The sequence below is a fragment of the Centropristis striata genome, chromosome 17 (assembly GCF_030273125.1).
Source record: "Centropristis striata isolate RG_2023a ecotype Rhode Island chromosome 17, C.striata_1.0, whole genome shotgun sequence".
Taxonomy (NCBI): Eukaryota; Metazoa; Chordata; class Actinopteri; order Perciformes; family Serranidae; genus Centropristis; species Centropristis striata.
Window position 1 is genome coordinate 12,512,516 of NC_081533.1, and position 15,150 is coordinate 12,527,665.

General features: G+C 39.3%; 1 long non-coding RNA gene and 5 other non-coding genes across 6 annotated transcripts in view; 1 reads left to right on the forward strand and 5 right to left on the reverse strand.

The window, feature by feature from the left end:
* LOC131990021 (uncharacterized) overlaps window positions 1–15,150 on the forward strand; it is a 91,503-nt gene that overhangs the window by 51,894 nt on the left and 24,459 nt on the right. The window lies entirely within an intron of this gene.
* On the reverse strand, window positions 6,164–6,237 carry trnan-guu (transfer RNA asparagine (anticodon GUU)). The gene has a single exon. It is a non-coding gene; the product is annotated as a tRNA-Asn (tRNA).
* Window positions 6,490–6,563, reverse strand: trnan-guu (transfer RNA asparagine (anticodon GUU)). The gene has a single exon. It is a non-coding gene; the product is annotated as a tRNA-Asn (tRNA).
* On the reverse strand, window positions 7,691–7,764 carry trnan-guu (transfer RNA asparagine (anticodon GUU)). The gene has a single exon. It is a non-coding gene; the product is annotated as a tRNA-Asn (tRNA).
* On the reverse strand, window positions 9,971–10,044 carry trnan-guu (transfer RNA asparagine (anticodon GUU)). Its single transcript has one exon. It is a non-coding gene; the product is annotated as a tRNA-Asn (tRNA).
* trnan-guu (transfer RNA asparagine (anticodon GUU)) lies at window positions 12,121–12,194 on the reverse strand. The gene has a single exon. It is a non-coding gene; the product is annotated as a tRNA-Asn (tRNA).

Genomic DNA, 15,150 nt, shown 5'->3' on the forward strand with positions numbered 1-15,150 from the left:
TCTTCCTTCTACATGACTACATTACCCACAATGCAACTCGACTTTTAGCAGTTTGGTTGAAGATTTGAGTGTACTGTGTTCGTAGGGGGGGAATGTAATCCCTGAGGACCTATGCCCCCAGATTTTTTTTTTCTTTTAATGTAATAACTAGGGTACGGTTGGTGTAAATATTTTCAAACCTTTAAAATGTATTCTTCTTCTTCCTTTTTAGGGTTAAGCACAAAGTCCTGTGCTTTCAGTCAAGTCAAGTTTATTTAAATATCACATTTCATGTTCAAAATAAAAACAAAGAGATTAAACATGATGGTAGATATACAATATGAACATACAAGATAAAAAAAAAGTATTACATATTATATCTAAAAACATATAAGAAAGTAGTAAAAAATGTATTTTTGTCATGAGTATAAACATTAACAACAACATAAAAAACAGGAGTAATCACAGCAATAATGATAATTTATTTAAAAAAAAATAAGATAAAAATGTCAGAAATGTAAGTTTTACAGACTATCCCACATTTTGCATCTAGCTAAAAACCTGAATCCAACTGGCATTTTCCAATTTTGAGCCCCCAAACTGAGACCCTGAAGCTACTTCTTTTCATTTAACTTGTTCCTAACCGCTAGCGCCAAGGCTAATGCAACATATTGGACTTTCTCTCTTTCCCCCTCTCCTTTTTTATCTTTTGTCTCCATCTTGCAGTTTGTACTTTTACAATAAAGACGGGGAAAGATGCATGTCCTTTTGTTTTTCAGTGTCTTTCTTAGAAATGAGCTGTAAGTGGAGCAGCAGTGCTCGCTCTCTGACCACCAGCAGCTCTCTGACCTACCGAGTCACCAGGTTTTAACTGTTCCCCAGGGGCCCCTTAAGCCCCTCACATGGAGCAAAGTGGTGTCTGGGGACTGTTCTGTTCAAAGCCTCAAAGGGTACCACCGTCCGTGTGTGTGTGTGTGTGTGTGTGTGTGTGTGTGCATGAGAAAGACAATGTGTTTATGTGTGTGTGTGGCCTCTGGTCCAGTAAAAATCTGCAACAGGTTACAATCCATCTCACTTTGTTTGTGTCGACACGAAGCTCCTCCTAAAGCTAGAAACCCATCCGTCCTTTTGTGAATGCGTGTGTGTGTGTGTGTGTGTGTGTGTGTGTGTGTGTGTGTGTGTGTGTGTGTGTGTGTATGTGTGTGTGTATGTGTGTGTGTGTGTGTGTGTGTGACCCCCTGTAGAGTGGTCTGTGGTGGAGAAGATGAGCAGTGCATTGTGATGTGGTGTTTTTACCGTAGCTAAGGAGAGAATAGCATTACCATTCAAAAGGCCTGCTGTCGCGGTTGGAGGGGGTTTAACAGGGTTTTCTGCTCCTCTGATTTTCAGCTGCTTTTACACACTTTTGTGTTGCTCTATTATATATATATTATTTCTTTCTATTTTTTTTAAGCAAGCATTAACATATAAAATCAATATGTTTTGTATAGTTGATAAAAAAAAATTGTAAATATTTCATGTTTTCTCTGCTGACCTGAAAAAGTGTATAAAACTTTAAATTTCTTTACTTAAATTTAGTTTATTTGTAGTGCAACATCACTTAAAGGGCCCTGAACACTGCTAAGGTTAAATTTAATTCCCTACTTTTCAGACGGAAAGCTTGCTCCAAGACGTCCACCTGCTTTTAGAATATGATGCATTTTTTAGGTTATTTCTTGTCCTCTCCTCTCTGCTCTGTGTAAACAGCCTGCAGTTCAGTTCACTGGATTTTAGTTATGTGATTGTTGGTCTCAGCTGATTAATTTATGGCTTCACAGTTGCGCTGAAGTATGCAGAATTTAATGTTTTTTACGGGATCTTTTTAGGGCGAACTATTTATTTTATTAATTTATTTTATACAATATATTTTGGGTGAAATCTTAAGGCTAGACATGTGGAATAAAGTCATTTTGATGAAAAAAAAAATCTCAATTTAAGGCTTAGATTTGGGGTTTTTTTCCTGACAGAAGCGTTTCTTACACATGATGTGTTCAAGTACCATAAAAAATATGAAAATACATCAATTTAAAAAAAAAATATATAAATAAATAATAAAAAAAATCTAATTTTTTAGCTATGATAAAAAGTGTAATTTTTGTGAATTTTGAAGATCCAGAGGGTTTAAAGACCAAAAATTTCTCAACACAAGGAAAATAATTAATTTGCAGATATTAAGGAATAAATATGTGTAGAAAGAGCCGCTGTTCATACAGATACTGTATATCTGTGAACATCTCTTTAACTTGTAGGTGGAGAAATGTCCGGAGCACAGCTGCCCCTCTGGGGTCAAAGGTCACCCTCCGCTGACCTGGCATTGTGTGTCTCCCTCTCTCTCCGTTTCACACATACACAGAAAAAACACTCTGTCACTTATATCAAACGGTCAATGCTGCCCCGTCGACTTGATTAGAGCAAGAAAAGTAGCGATAGAAGAAGAAGAGATGAAAAAAAGGAAAGAGTGGAGATGGAAATAGACTGGGAGAGTGACAGAAGGACAGGCAGGAGTTATTGTGGGCACAGAGACAAAAGAAGATATAAAGAGACTGTCGTATATCTGTCAATGTCGTGTCGAGAGCTGCTCAGTGTCTTTATCTGCAAAGGTCATACACACACACACACATACACAGAGAGCTGACCTCAGTGTGCAGAGTAACTTTTTTATTAGTCTTCAAAAAGGCTGCACATTTTTATTCCGTGTGTGTGTGCGTGCTTCCATGCATGCATTCACGGGCGAGTGAGTCAATAGCCTCACATCAACTCAATTTATTGACTTTTTTGCATCACTATGAAAAGCCGTAAATTACCGGGGCGATCCTGATCGGCCGCCCCCTCTCTCTCTTTCTTCTCTTCTCCACCTCCTCCTCTCACGCTGTCTGTCTGTCTCTCTTTTCTCCCTCTCTTTCTTTCTTCATCTGTCTGTGTCGAGGCTCATTGGGAGGGCACTGGGGCAGGGGGCTCGTGACAGGACGATGAAAGGGTCAAAATTAAAGTGAGATGAGGGGAGGAGGAGGGAGAGAAACGAGGCGGGGGAGGAATTTAATATCAGAGAAAATTGATGAATTGAATGCTGATGTCAGCTGTTGCCGATCAACAAGAGATTAATCAGCAGTTCTTTTTAAAATTGGCTGTGCAATTTTTCAGCCAAAATTGCTGAGAATTTTCTTCTGAAATGCAAGAATTTGTTTGTCTGATATAGAGAGAGATATCACTTATTAAACATTATTTTTCTCAACTTAATGAGAAACACGGACAAATAATACTCTAACAAGTAGTCTTTGGTGGGTTATGTATTTGCCGAATTATAGGAGATGCCTTGACAGAGAAAACACAGTGAATGTAATTTTATTGGGACATTTGGTCTGTAATTAGAGCTGCGTTGTTATTTTCCTTGCTTTTTTTAATAGAGATCTGCTGATACAGCCGCCAGCTTGGAGTCTCAGAGTGGGCCTGAGCTGCAGCAGCTTTAAATCTCTTACTCAACTTAATTTTGTGACTCCATCCTTCTGGTTGTTTCTAGCCAAATCCCGGGACCTTGAGTTAATTTATCACCGCTGAAAAATTCAACAATACTCGTAGGAAACAGCCTTGAAATCACAACAAGATTTCATATTTTACTCTCTCTCATCTCCTTTCCTCCGACGGTGTCTGCTCTCCATCCTTTTCCCTCTATCCTCCAAAGATATCCTCGTTCTCCCCTCTTTACCTCACCTCACTTCTCCTTTTGAGTTTGAGCCCGGCAGGCTGCGCAGATGTTCTGACGTGTTGAACACCCTTCAACCTAAAACTGATCTGATCAGTGAACTCTCAGTGTGTGTGTGTGTGTTCACAGACCTTTACATCTCCTATCACCTGCTATAGATTATTATGATTATTTCATCAAATGTCCCCAGTTCCAAGTAAGAAAGTGTAATTATAGAGGTATTTAGAGAGACTCTGTGTGTGTGTGTGTGTGTGTGTGTGTGTGTGTATTTTGTTTGTGTGCGAGAGACTCACACTCATAAGGCTCCACTGATTGACAGTAGTTGAGTTGACAGTCAAAACTGCTTCATGTCAATTACTGGAAGGGTTATTACAGCACGATCACATTAAAATGTCACGTAAGCCAATTCCACGTACACAAACACACATACACACACACACTCTAAATTCATCTTTAACTACACTCTGCCATTACAGGGATGAATATTTGTCAATTAACTGAAGATCCATGTGTGTCCAAGTTCACATTTCTGCATTAAATGCATTCTAGTTTAAATAAAGCATTTACAAAAATTTTGGGGCAAGTTCAAGTTTTGTTGATTTAACAAAAATTGGAAACCTCTTCCAAGTGACCACAACTGATAGCAATATTAGGGAAAAAAATGGTGCCACATGCTATACATATTGAACTATTTACATTTTTACAACCTCTCTTGTCCTCTCCTCTCTGCTCTGTGTAAACGGCCTCCAGTTCAGTTGACTGATTTTTTTTTTGTCATATTTTGTTGGTCTCAGCTGGGTCATTCATGGCTTCTCAGTTGTACAGAGGATCACAGATTTTAATGTTTTTTACAGGATCTTGTTAGTACATACGCTTTATTTTTGGTACAATTCTAAACAAATTATTTTGGTGAAATATCACTATTTTAAAGATGTTTATTTTGCCTGACAGAAGCATTCAGAACAAAAAATTTGTTTTAGAACTCTCAGATATTTAAAAAAAAATCTGATGATTATTTCTATTTTCACAGTTTTTGCCTTGGATAAATAATTTAATTTTGGCGATTTTTTAAAGAAGAAAACATGCCCTTGAAAGTATTTGTTTCGTCTGTTGTTTGACTTATAGGAATGAATCAGCATTCGCAGACAGTACACTGATTAAATAAAATGTAAACGGAACAATGCATCAGGTTAAAGTTCACAAAGATAACAAAACAGACACAAGCACATGCTCATACACTCTCACCTGAGTACACACACGCTCTAGCTGAAATCCATCCATGCAATTCAACTTCAAATGCTGAGATGTGATGGTGTTATTGGTACACACAACCAGCCAGCTGCTTGGCCGAACGCAGGCATGTCCGTGCATCGCTCCCTCAGCGATGCTTGGAGATTAAGTGCACTGAACTCTCCCGTGCCGAACACTATCTGCAAATATGAAATTTGTTTCTGCCTGCCTGGAGTTCAGATAATGTAATGTTGACTTATCAATCATGCAAAAAGTACACCGGAGTGACTTTTCAGTGTGATTGTGCAGTTGTTTCTGTGGCGCCAACGTGAGATAAAAACAAACCGTAGAAGGTATGCTGGCTGACCCGAGGTCTGGCATGTAAGCCTTCATGGAACGATGCTTATGTGTGTATATAATAAGGTTTAAACAGACAGGAAATTTTAAAGATAAATGCATTACATTCCTTCTTTGATAGGAGGGTGTATGAAACAAACACAGACAGGAAATGTACTGTATGCATCCTAAATTCCTGTTTTTATAGGTAGAAATCCAAAACAAACACAGATACACCTGCATAGAGACCTGTCCAGGTGACAGGATATGACTGTCCTCTCTTCATCCCTCTCTGTTGTTATGGCTGCTGATAAATTCCAAAGAAATGTAAAGTATGGTTTGTTTAAAATGTCACATGATGCTTGTATGTTCATGGAATTTTGACATTTTTATTTTAACTTTACATGAACAATTTGAGTGTTTAATGGAGCAGCAAACACAGCCTTATATAACTGTCGATTTCCAAAACAAAATGTTTAGTGAATAGCTTTTGTTAATCATACAAGCTGCAGTCTTGAAGGAATGTTGGTGTGGGACCATTGGTAGATTCATTACTTTGGCCCAGATTGAAATATCTCAATAACTATTAGAGGGATTGTCTTCCTTTTTTCTTACATCCTTGTTTAGCAGCTACTGGTCTTTGTCTTGCCTTTATTTGTTTGGGTAAATTTCTGCAGCTAGTGCCGTCTTTCCACATTGCTATGTAATTGTTCCAATGTCCCATTGGTTCAATGGCCGAATAGTCCAAAGGAGGGATCATTCTCTAACCAGGTGGTTTAATGCCTAAACCAAACCATTTATAATCCACAATGTTGACAAACCATAAACCCGAGGAGGCCAGTGATTCACATGATGCAATCTGGTTGTTTAAACACTAAACGTCCCTGGGTGGGCTTGAACCACCAACCTTTCGGTTAACAGCCGAACGCGCTAACCGATTGCGCCACAGAGACTGTTCCTTTAGAGTAAAAGACCTCCTGAAAACAAATCTAATTTACAGACAATTATTTATGCAAACATTTGTGAAGTCACTGTAAATTGAACTATTTGGGGTATTTTTTGGTTGTTGGTTGAACAAAATTAGCAGGTCAAAGACTGTGTTGGACCCTTAGACTGCTCTGGGATGAATAACTGGTCACATAACAACCACAGCATTGAGCTAATAATATACATGATATCATGTAGTTTTTCAAACACCAACTCAACGTCCCTGGGTGGGCTCGAACTACCAACCTTTCGGTTAACAGCCGAATGCGCTGACCGATTGCGCCACAGAGACTCTTCTAGGTCTAACAAAGGTCCCTTTATGAGTTACTATTAGCATACTAGCATTAGCCCAACAACTGGTGCAGCTGCATTTATGCCAACATCATCAAGCGGCTTTTTGGGATCTATTTTTCAAGAATTTAGCTCTTTAGCTATCTAGAGGTGCACGGTGCCAGCCCATTGGTCCGATGGCACAATGGTCCATGTTTTTGTGCCTTGTTTTTAGCAGGTGTTATAACATAATCAATCATCAATGCACTGCAATGTGTTTTCTCAGACCTTTGGGCTAATCATCAACCCCCCCAAAAAACAGGGAAGATGACCATATGCAGCCCTGACATGCAGACAGATGTTTATGCTTCTATAAACCGTTTTGTGATCATGTTTAGGGGGTATATAGGCCTTAATGTTTGATTGACAGCTTATTTCTAGGTGACCAATGGAATGATTGCTTCAGAACACAATTCTGACATGAAAACAGTGTTTTGAATGGAAAATCGTATGTATGTTGATTTCTATTCATTTACTTATTCATTACATTGACTGTGGGTCCCCCTGTCAGAAAGCAGCATCCCAGGAATTCTTAGATCTCCACAGCCCTTCTCCTGATAAGTAAAACTATCCACTTCAGACAACAGACCTTCCTTCACTGTCCCTTTGAATTCCTCGAATTCCCAGATTGGGAAATGTTGAGTTCCTATATGAGGTTTCTGCGGACCATTAAGCCCAGTGATCCCGACTCCCTGCATGCGGCAACATGACATTCCTGACCCAGGCGGCCCACTCTGATCCACTCCACTGGAAACCCACTTGTCCCTGCCTCCTCCCTCCCTCTGGAGGTCCTTCCTCTGGTTCAGGGTCAGGGAGTTAGAGGAAGGGATGAAAGGTGAAGACAGAGGAGGCTTGTGTTGTGACAAAACACACACTTTGACTTGAGAATTTTGTATTTTGTATTTCAGTTTTTAAACAACTTTGTAGTAACTGGATTTGCTGAGGAACTTTTATGGGCTTTGTCCTGTCTCACATTTGCTGGATTTAGTGTATTTTCTTGTTATATAGAGGGAATTGACACTAACTAAAATCGACTCATATAGAATCTGGTGGTTTTATTCACCACTATGATGTTATTTAAAGAGAAATCGTCCCTGGGTGGGCTCGAACCACCAACCTTTCGGTTAACAGCCGAACGCGCTAACCGATTGCGCCACAGAGACTGATTTTTCAGAGTAAAAGACCTAAAAAAAGGAATCTGATTGACAGAAAATGTATTTTCTCAATATTTTGAGTTCAAATGTTGTCATTTTTCATCTCTCCGCATTGTTTTGAGGTTATTTGTGGTTGTTTTGCATCTATTTGTGTTGGTTTTGCATCACTTTGTCGTTTTATCCATCTCTTTGTAACTGTTTGTGTCTCTTTGCAACCCTTTCGCCTTTTTCTTTATGGTCATTCTGTGTCTGTCTGTAATCGTTTGATTGGCCTTCCAACATGAAAAAAAGTCACTTCAAGCAGGATCCCTTGACACCTTGGGCACTTACCCTATAGGTCCATTCAATAATCAAGCCATGGGGGTGAGGATCAAGAGCAGGTTGACAGGAAATTCAAATTTCAGGACCTTTTCAGGCATTGTTCAGTATATGACAAGGACTAAAATTGACATACGTGTTTAAACATCTAGCTTTTTGTTGATCCAAGATTGAAAAAGCCAAAGAAATGTTATACTTTAAAGACCATTTCAGGATCTCTACAATCTTTCAAAGACTTTCAAGGCCAGTTTGAACCCCGGAAAGAAGGCAAGAGATAGACAGAGAGGATCGAATGAAAGAAAGTAAACGTCTTTCTGTTTCAAAGGGAAAGTGGGTCAGAAAAAGCAGCTGTGTGTTCGCGTTGAGATGCTTTCCTGCTGGCTGACACACACACACACACGCACACACACACACACTGAGGACTGCACACACTCCTTCCATACACTCGCGCAGTGGTGAGGGACAGCTATGTATGTGTCTTGTCCTGTCATGTAACTCTCGAGGAGACAGAAAAGACATGCAAGATAGAGGAATGTATGTCACACACACACACACACACACACACACACACACACACACACACACACTTGGCAGCAGGTGAGGTGATGATGTAGCCTTTGGTTTGAGGGCTTGAATGGCTTTTGTATATGACACAGTTTTATATATATGACAGTGTAACGATGCACTTTAACAGCATATTAATCACACTTTACTATGACAGCTATACATTTTCGTGGGGTTTTCCAAAGTCGTATTTTACCCTGACACGCCTTCTTTCTCTTCCACCTCCCTCCTGCTGTTTTATTACAGATTTTATCATCTATTTTATTCGCTGTGAATTGTTTAAAATGTCTCTCACTGTCCAGACATGCTAATGCTGGGCTGAGAGACACAATGAAATGGCAGAAAGACAAATGTGTCTGGGCGCCCGCAGTTCAGCCTCTTTACATCAGTCACGTTAAACACAGTGTAGCACAAGCGGAGTACCTCAGGGATTCAGGTGTACACACCTGGTTTGGAGCTGTCCTTCACTTCCTGCGTCCCATCATCCATTTGTCTCCACCTCACCTTTGGCCTCATTAGAGGAGGGAACATCTGCAGAGGAATCTGTTGGCTCCTGATCAATGTGATTGATTTGGTCTCATTAGTCACCTAACTGTGACAGCGCCACGTTAGCTTGTCATCATATGTCCTGTTGTTTAAATGATTAATTATGATAATGCATAATCTAAACATAAGTCAGGACACCACAGATGGACCAAACTGTATTATTCTTAGTGTTTCTGTGCTAAAATTCTGCTAACAAGGCTTTCTGAAGTTATTTGGTTTATATTTATTTGGTTCTTGAATTTCCCAAACTTAGAGGGAAAAGGCTGCTTTATTTAATCAGTTTATTTTCTTGTCTTGGAAACTGTGGAAACAATGATTTAGGTGGACTTGTAGAAGCTAATGGTGATACAGACTGACATGACTTTCAACAACCTTTCAGTGAACCATTGGCACAAAGATGCTATTGTGAAAATGATTTGTTAAGGTGTTTTTTTAATTTGATCCATATGGATTTTGTTGTTCTTTGGATAACTGAGGTATTATCTCCACCAAGAGGTTGCTTTTTGTTTCAGTTTGTTTGTCCACTTGTCAGCATTATTTCGGAAAAAGGACAAGGCCGATTTTCTTAAAACTTGGTGCAAACGTGTAGCATTGGCTAAGGAACAACCCACAAAACTCTGGAGAATTTTGCCGCCAATTGGTTCGCAAATGAAGGTTCATAGTAACATCTTGATTTACATGATGTTACTTAAACTTACTGTTGTGTAAAAAAGGATGGGTTAAATGCAGAGTTTGATTTTCCCTATTGTGGGACTAATAAGGGAATCTTAAATAACAGAAAAAGTAGCGTCCCTGGGTGGGCTTGAACCACCAACCTTTCGGTTAACAGCCGAACGCGCTAACCGATTGCGCCACAGAGACGGTCCTGACAACTACAGAGACGGTCCTGACAACTACAGAAAATGGAAAAAAATCGCTGGCGGACCAATAGGTGCAAGACTGCTCTTTTTTTAACCCTAACCAAGTGGTTTTGTGCCTAAACCTAACCCTTAACCTCAGCATTGCAACTTTTTAAGAAGTACTTTGGTAGTGGTTGGACTCCAGTGTGTAATATTGGACTATTGGGCCACTAGATCCATATATATTTATATGCATTGGACCAATGGAACAAATTGTGTATCTTTCAATCTTCATCCTGCATACAACCAATTGGGATATAGGCATCTATAAGTACAAAGCAAAACCCATTTGAATCCTTGAAAAAATGGAGGTGTTGGCAGCAATTCAGAAGAAAAGCTGTAATTTTTGCAGATTGTATCCTCTGTATCTTGTGTATTACTACACTGTAGTTTTATAGGTGATTATTGGATCTTTGGAGCTGCTTGCTTGCCAGAAAGGTTAAAAAAGTTTTTTTTCTCTTTTGGTAAATTTGGAGTAGAGATTATTACCCAAAAGTGAGCAAGACAACATTTCTCTCTCTTTCCTTGCAGTTATTATGTATTTTGCCACTGCAGATCTATGTTGGTGCCAAAAATGCTCTTAGTATTGGGGTAAATGCAGGGAAAAGGCCAGGCTGAGCCCGTCTTGTGATAACTACTCGTCTAAAACAGTTTATAGTCGTGCAAAGTGCTTTTAAAACCAGATTGACCTCTGTATCGACCACATCTGCACATGGTCAGTCAACATTTCTGCAGCACTTTCCCACACTGCTCAACAGGTGCTTTGTGTGACTTCATCCTGGCTGAGCTTTATCCAGACTCAACAAATTAAAGATATCATTGTTCAAATTGAAGAGGAGCTTGTGCAATAGTTCAGTCACACCGGATTATACTGTTTTATTTCTGTCCAGATCTGTCCTCACACAGCATTAATACATGAAAATATAATTGCTATTGTGCTGTGGTGACATGTTTTGCGCACTTAAGCATCACCAGCTTTCCACAGAAGGTCCAAATAGCCTGATAAACATTGCTCTGGCAGGGATGTGAAAAACTGAGAGATAGTGAGTCAGATATCATATCACACATCAGATAAAGAGATTCCCTGTGGGTGCAGTATCATGATTCAAGCCACATTTTTTTTAAAACAGCTGAGAGACACTTCTAGCTGGAGATTTGGCACCACTAGCGGATATAAAGCAATCTATATTTAGACATCTGACAAGATTGTCGCTCATATATCAGCATATTTCTTTGCTGGATTTCCATATATAGGCTTAAATGTGTGCAAATATATGGTGGTACAGTTTCAGACTGTAATAGCTTATGTAATTTAATCTTTTCGATTCAGATAAGCATGATTTAGCACACATATTTAGCCATTTTTTAAAGTAAAATGTGCAGAACTTCAGCGATCCCAAAGGAAATGCAACTAAAAACAAGTGTAAATTCCTCTAAGCTGCCCTTCAGGTTTTAATAAATACATCTAAGGCATTATTAGGTCCAACCTTTAACTCTTTTTTTGCTAATCCTCGTGATTTGATCCACATTCTCACATCCCAAAATGCGCTCCTAACCTTTAAATAAGCAGCTTAAATAAAATATGTGACAGCCGAAATCAGCTGGGATTGTCCCAAAAGAGCATGTATCAGCATGGTAAAAACAGATTGCCCAGTCAAGTGCGCCCCACTGTCATGTCAGATATGTGTTGTTTGTCTGGTTGCTGGGGCCAACCGGTCTTGTTGCCAGGTCAGTCTGGTAACATCCCCCTCCTGCTCGTCTTACATTCCAGATCAGTCTGCAGTTAATGCGACAGAGGGGTAAGTGTGGAAGATGATTTCATGAGATTTTAATGACTAGCAACACACACACACACACGGATATGTAATCATGAATATTATTAAACAGATATTACCATAAGAGAGCATTTTGTATGGCTTTGTAGATCACAGCATTTCTAAGGACTTTAGAGCTAATCTGCTGCTCTAACCTTTAACCCCTGGTCACAGAATGCTTGTTACTCATTTACATTATCTTACCTGGTTATTCAAACAGAAAACGTCCCTGGGTGGGCTTGAACCACCAACCTTTCAGTTAACAGCCGAACGCGCTAACCGATTGCGCCACAGAGACTGCTCTGCTTCAGCAGGATAGTTTATAGACCCAATCCTCAGATGGTTGGTCAAGAAGATCTTTTTGAAAGTTTTTGCAAATCTAAGGTTACCATCTAGACATGACCAACTTTTTTGTCACATGTTGATGTATTCATTCAGCTGTTTGGTTATGCAAAAAAAAAATGACACCTCTGTTTTTAGTCTTGTCTACCAATGATTGGTCATGTATATGATATCATCTAAAAAATGGGCTGTTGAGTAAAGAATTCACTGAGTAGGCAGTCCAAACAAGTTTATCTAATGCGGTGTTGGTTATTTCACATTGACCTTTGTCCTCCAAAATGTTAATTTTCCTGCTGCAAGCTGGATGTTTTGAGGAAAGCCTGCGTCAACTGTGTGTTTGGCTAGAAAACACTATTTACAACTAAATGCACTCTGGTGGAAACTCACTTCACACCAATGGAAACTACAAACGACTTTGTTCTTGTCGACACACCCAACTGGCAGGACTTTGTAGCTAAACTTGCCAATTAAAAAAATACCATTTTCTCACCATACCACAACCTGTGTTACTTCACTTTGACAGCCCCCCCCAAAAAAACAGTAATTAAGTCTGCATATCTACAATAACTCTCAGAACTGTGACCCCCTTAATGATCAAGAGACTTGCTACTTTCCTGATCTTGTTTTCCTAATCTTATCTTTCATCAGAAAAGCCACATTAATCCCAAACTTAAAACCCAGTCTCTGTAATTATAATAATAACATCACACATCTGTTAACAACATCTAATTACAGCTGCAGGAAACATTTTACTTGTGTACCATTTTGTAACATGTTAAGGTGGGTCGTATTTGCATATTGAGTTATTTTTGACCGGAGAAGTAAATCAGCCTTTGATTCATGCTCAATGATGTTCAAGCATCCTAAATATCCCTTCGCAGATGCCTGTGCTCCTCACATGGATACTGCAGGCTGAGACGCGGTATGTGGCGGGATGTTTAGCGCGATATACGGCCTCCGCTGGCTCCATGAGACTGCTCAATTACACATGTGAAAGAAATACTTGAATGCCTCTTGCATTGCGGTGCACCTAGATACCAAAAGTGTCCGATGGTAAATCCTGGTCTTATAAAGGAACGACTGACAGCCTAAAAATTTATCAAGTCAATGTACAGTGGTAACTTTTTTCTTTACCTTCATGTTGGCATTTGTTGGGATTTATTTTTCCACCAGGAAGACATGGATGCACACATTGTATTGAAGTATGGAGTAAGGAAAATGCCCGACTTTTACCTCACATGTTCACATTGCGTGCAAGCATACATCAATCTTATCTGCCTGTACGAGTAGATCTTGTCAAACCCTCTTTTTGCATCAACATGCCAACAACTCCCAACAGTTTCCAGATGAAGAAAAAAAATCAGCCCCCAAGTCCAAACCTCTGCTGTGATTCCTATTATTGTGAACATTACTGCAGGCGAGCCGTCGTCCTGGTAGCCAGATTGATGTTTTTTTTTAATAATAAAAGTATGTCAACAGAGTGTAGCCTCCAGGTACCGGAGACATTTCCCTCCTGTCTGTGTCGGAGGCTTCTGGGGTTACTCCTGCTCTGTCGCAGCTTGCTTAAATATGCAAACTGTGGTGCGCATGCATTTCTTTCTCCTTTTTTGCATCACTTGGATTAAAGGTATTTGTTGCAGAGTAATTTTTGACCTTGTTTCGACTAGCATAATAAGACTTTTGACTGACATTTCTTTCTGTAAGCCACATGGATACGTGCAGTAAAAAAAAGCAGCATTCATTAAAATGAGGATGCATCGGATGATGAATTTGCTTTGTTTGTTGTAAGAATTTCCGGTCTGCAGTTTCCGTACTGTCTAAAGGCAATATAAGGGTTATTGGACTTTAAGGGAAAGCACATTTTTCCCAAAATAAAATGCATTCACTCAAAAATATGTCATGCAAAGAATTTTATTATGAAATGAGATGTGCAAACATAGGTTTTTGCCCTGAAAAGAGTTTCAATGCAACATTGTATTTTATTTTTAACCAAAATAAAATCTTCAAGAAGAGTTTCTCTAAACAGTTTCAGTCTGTTCGACAACAGGTTGACGGTTTTATTCTGAAATAAGACAGGCAAAAGAAACTTTTTCCTCTGGCATCATTTTCACAAAGCAGTTTTGCTCCAAAATAAGATTCCAAAAAAAGTTTAATTCCAGAATAAGATGCACAACAAAGAGATGAAGTTGTAAACAAGACATGCACAAAGAAGAGTTGCTTTTCAAAATAAGACATGCAAAAAGAAGTTTGCCTTAGAAAAAATGTGCAAAGAAATGTTTTGCTTTGAAAACCGTTTTATTAAAAAATAAGCACAAATCAAATCAAATATTACATGATATATATTCTAAATATATTTAAAGAAATTTGTTTCAAAATAAGTCGCCCTAAAGAAGCGTTATGTTGATAAAAAAACACAAATACAGAGAGTTTTAGTCCAAAATAAGACACAGGAAGTAGACTGCCTAAATAATCCCAGTTAAGGAAGCATTTACTGTCATTAGTGGTTCTATTATCAGTATTTTTGGCCTCAGTCGCACCCATAACCTTCAACTTTCTTTCTGCATTGAGCTGTAAACCCGAGATGACAGATGTTCAGGTGGAAAAAACTGCAGTGTTTGTTTTAGGTGGCCTTTCTGTGCGTTAGTTCTTTAATCCGTGACTTCCTCTCCCGTCGCCAGCCTTAACCACCTTAAATCGAAGCCACAGGAAGGACGCTTTAAACCACCTTAAACGATGTCACCTACAGAGCTTTACTTTCATCAGCGCTAACCACAACCACAGTTTCCGCTGAGATTCATCCTCAGAGCTGCTTCTTCTCCCACTCACACACATCGCCTGAGGACCCCCAAAACAAAGACGCCCCTCTCATTATTTTGTGTCTTCACTTCAGACAGCGTCTCAGGTGGGAGCAC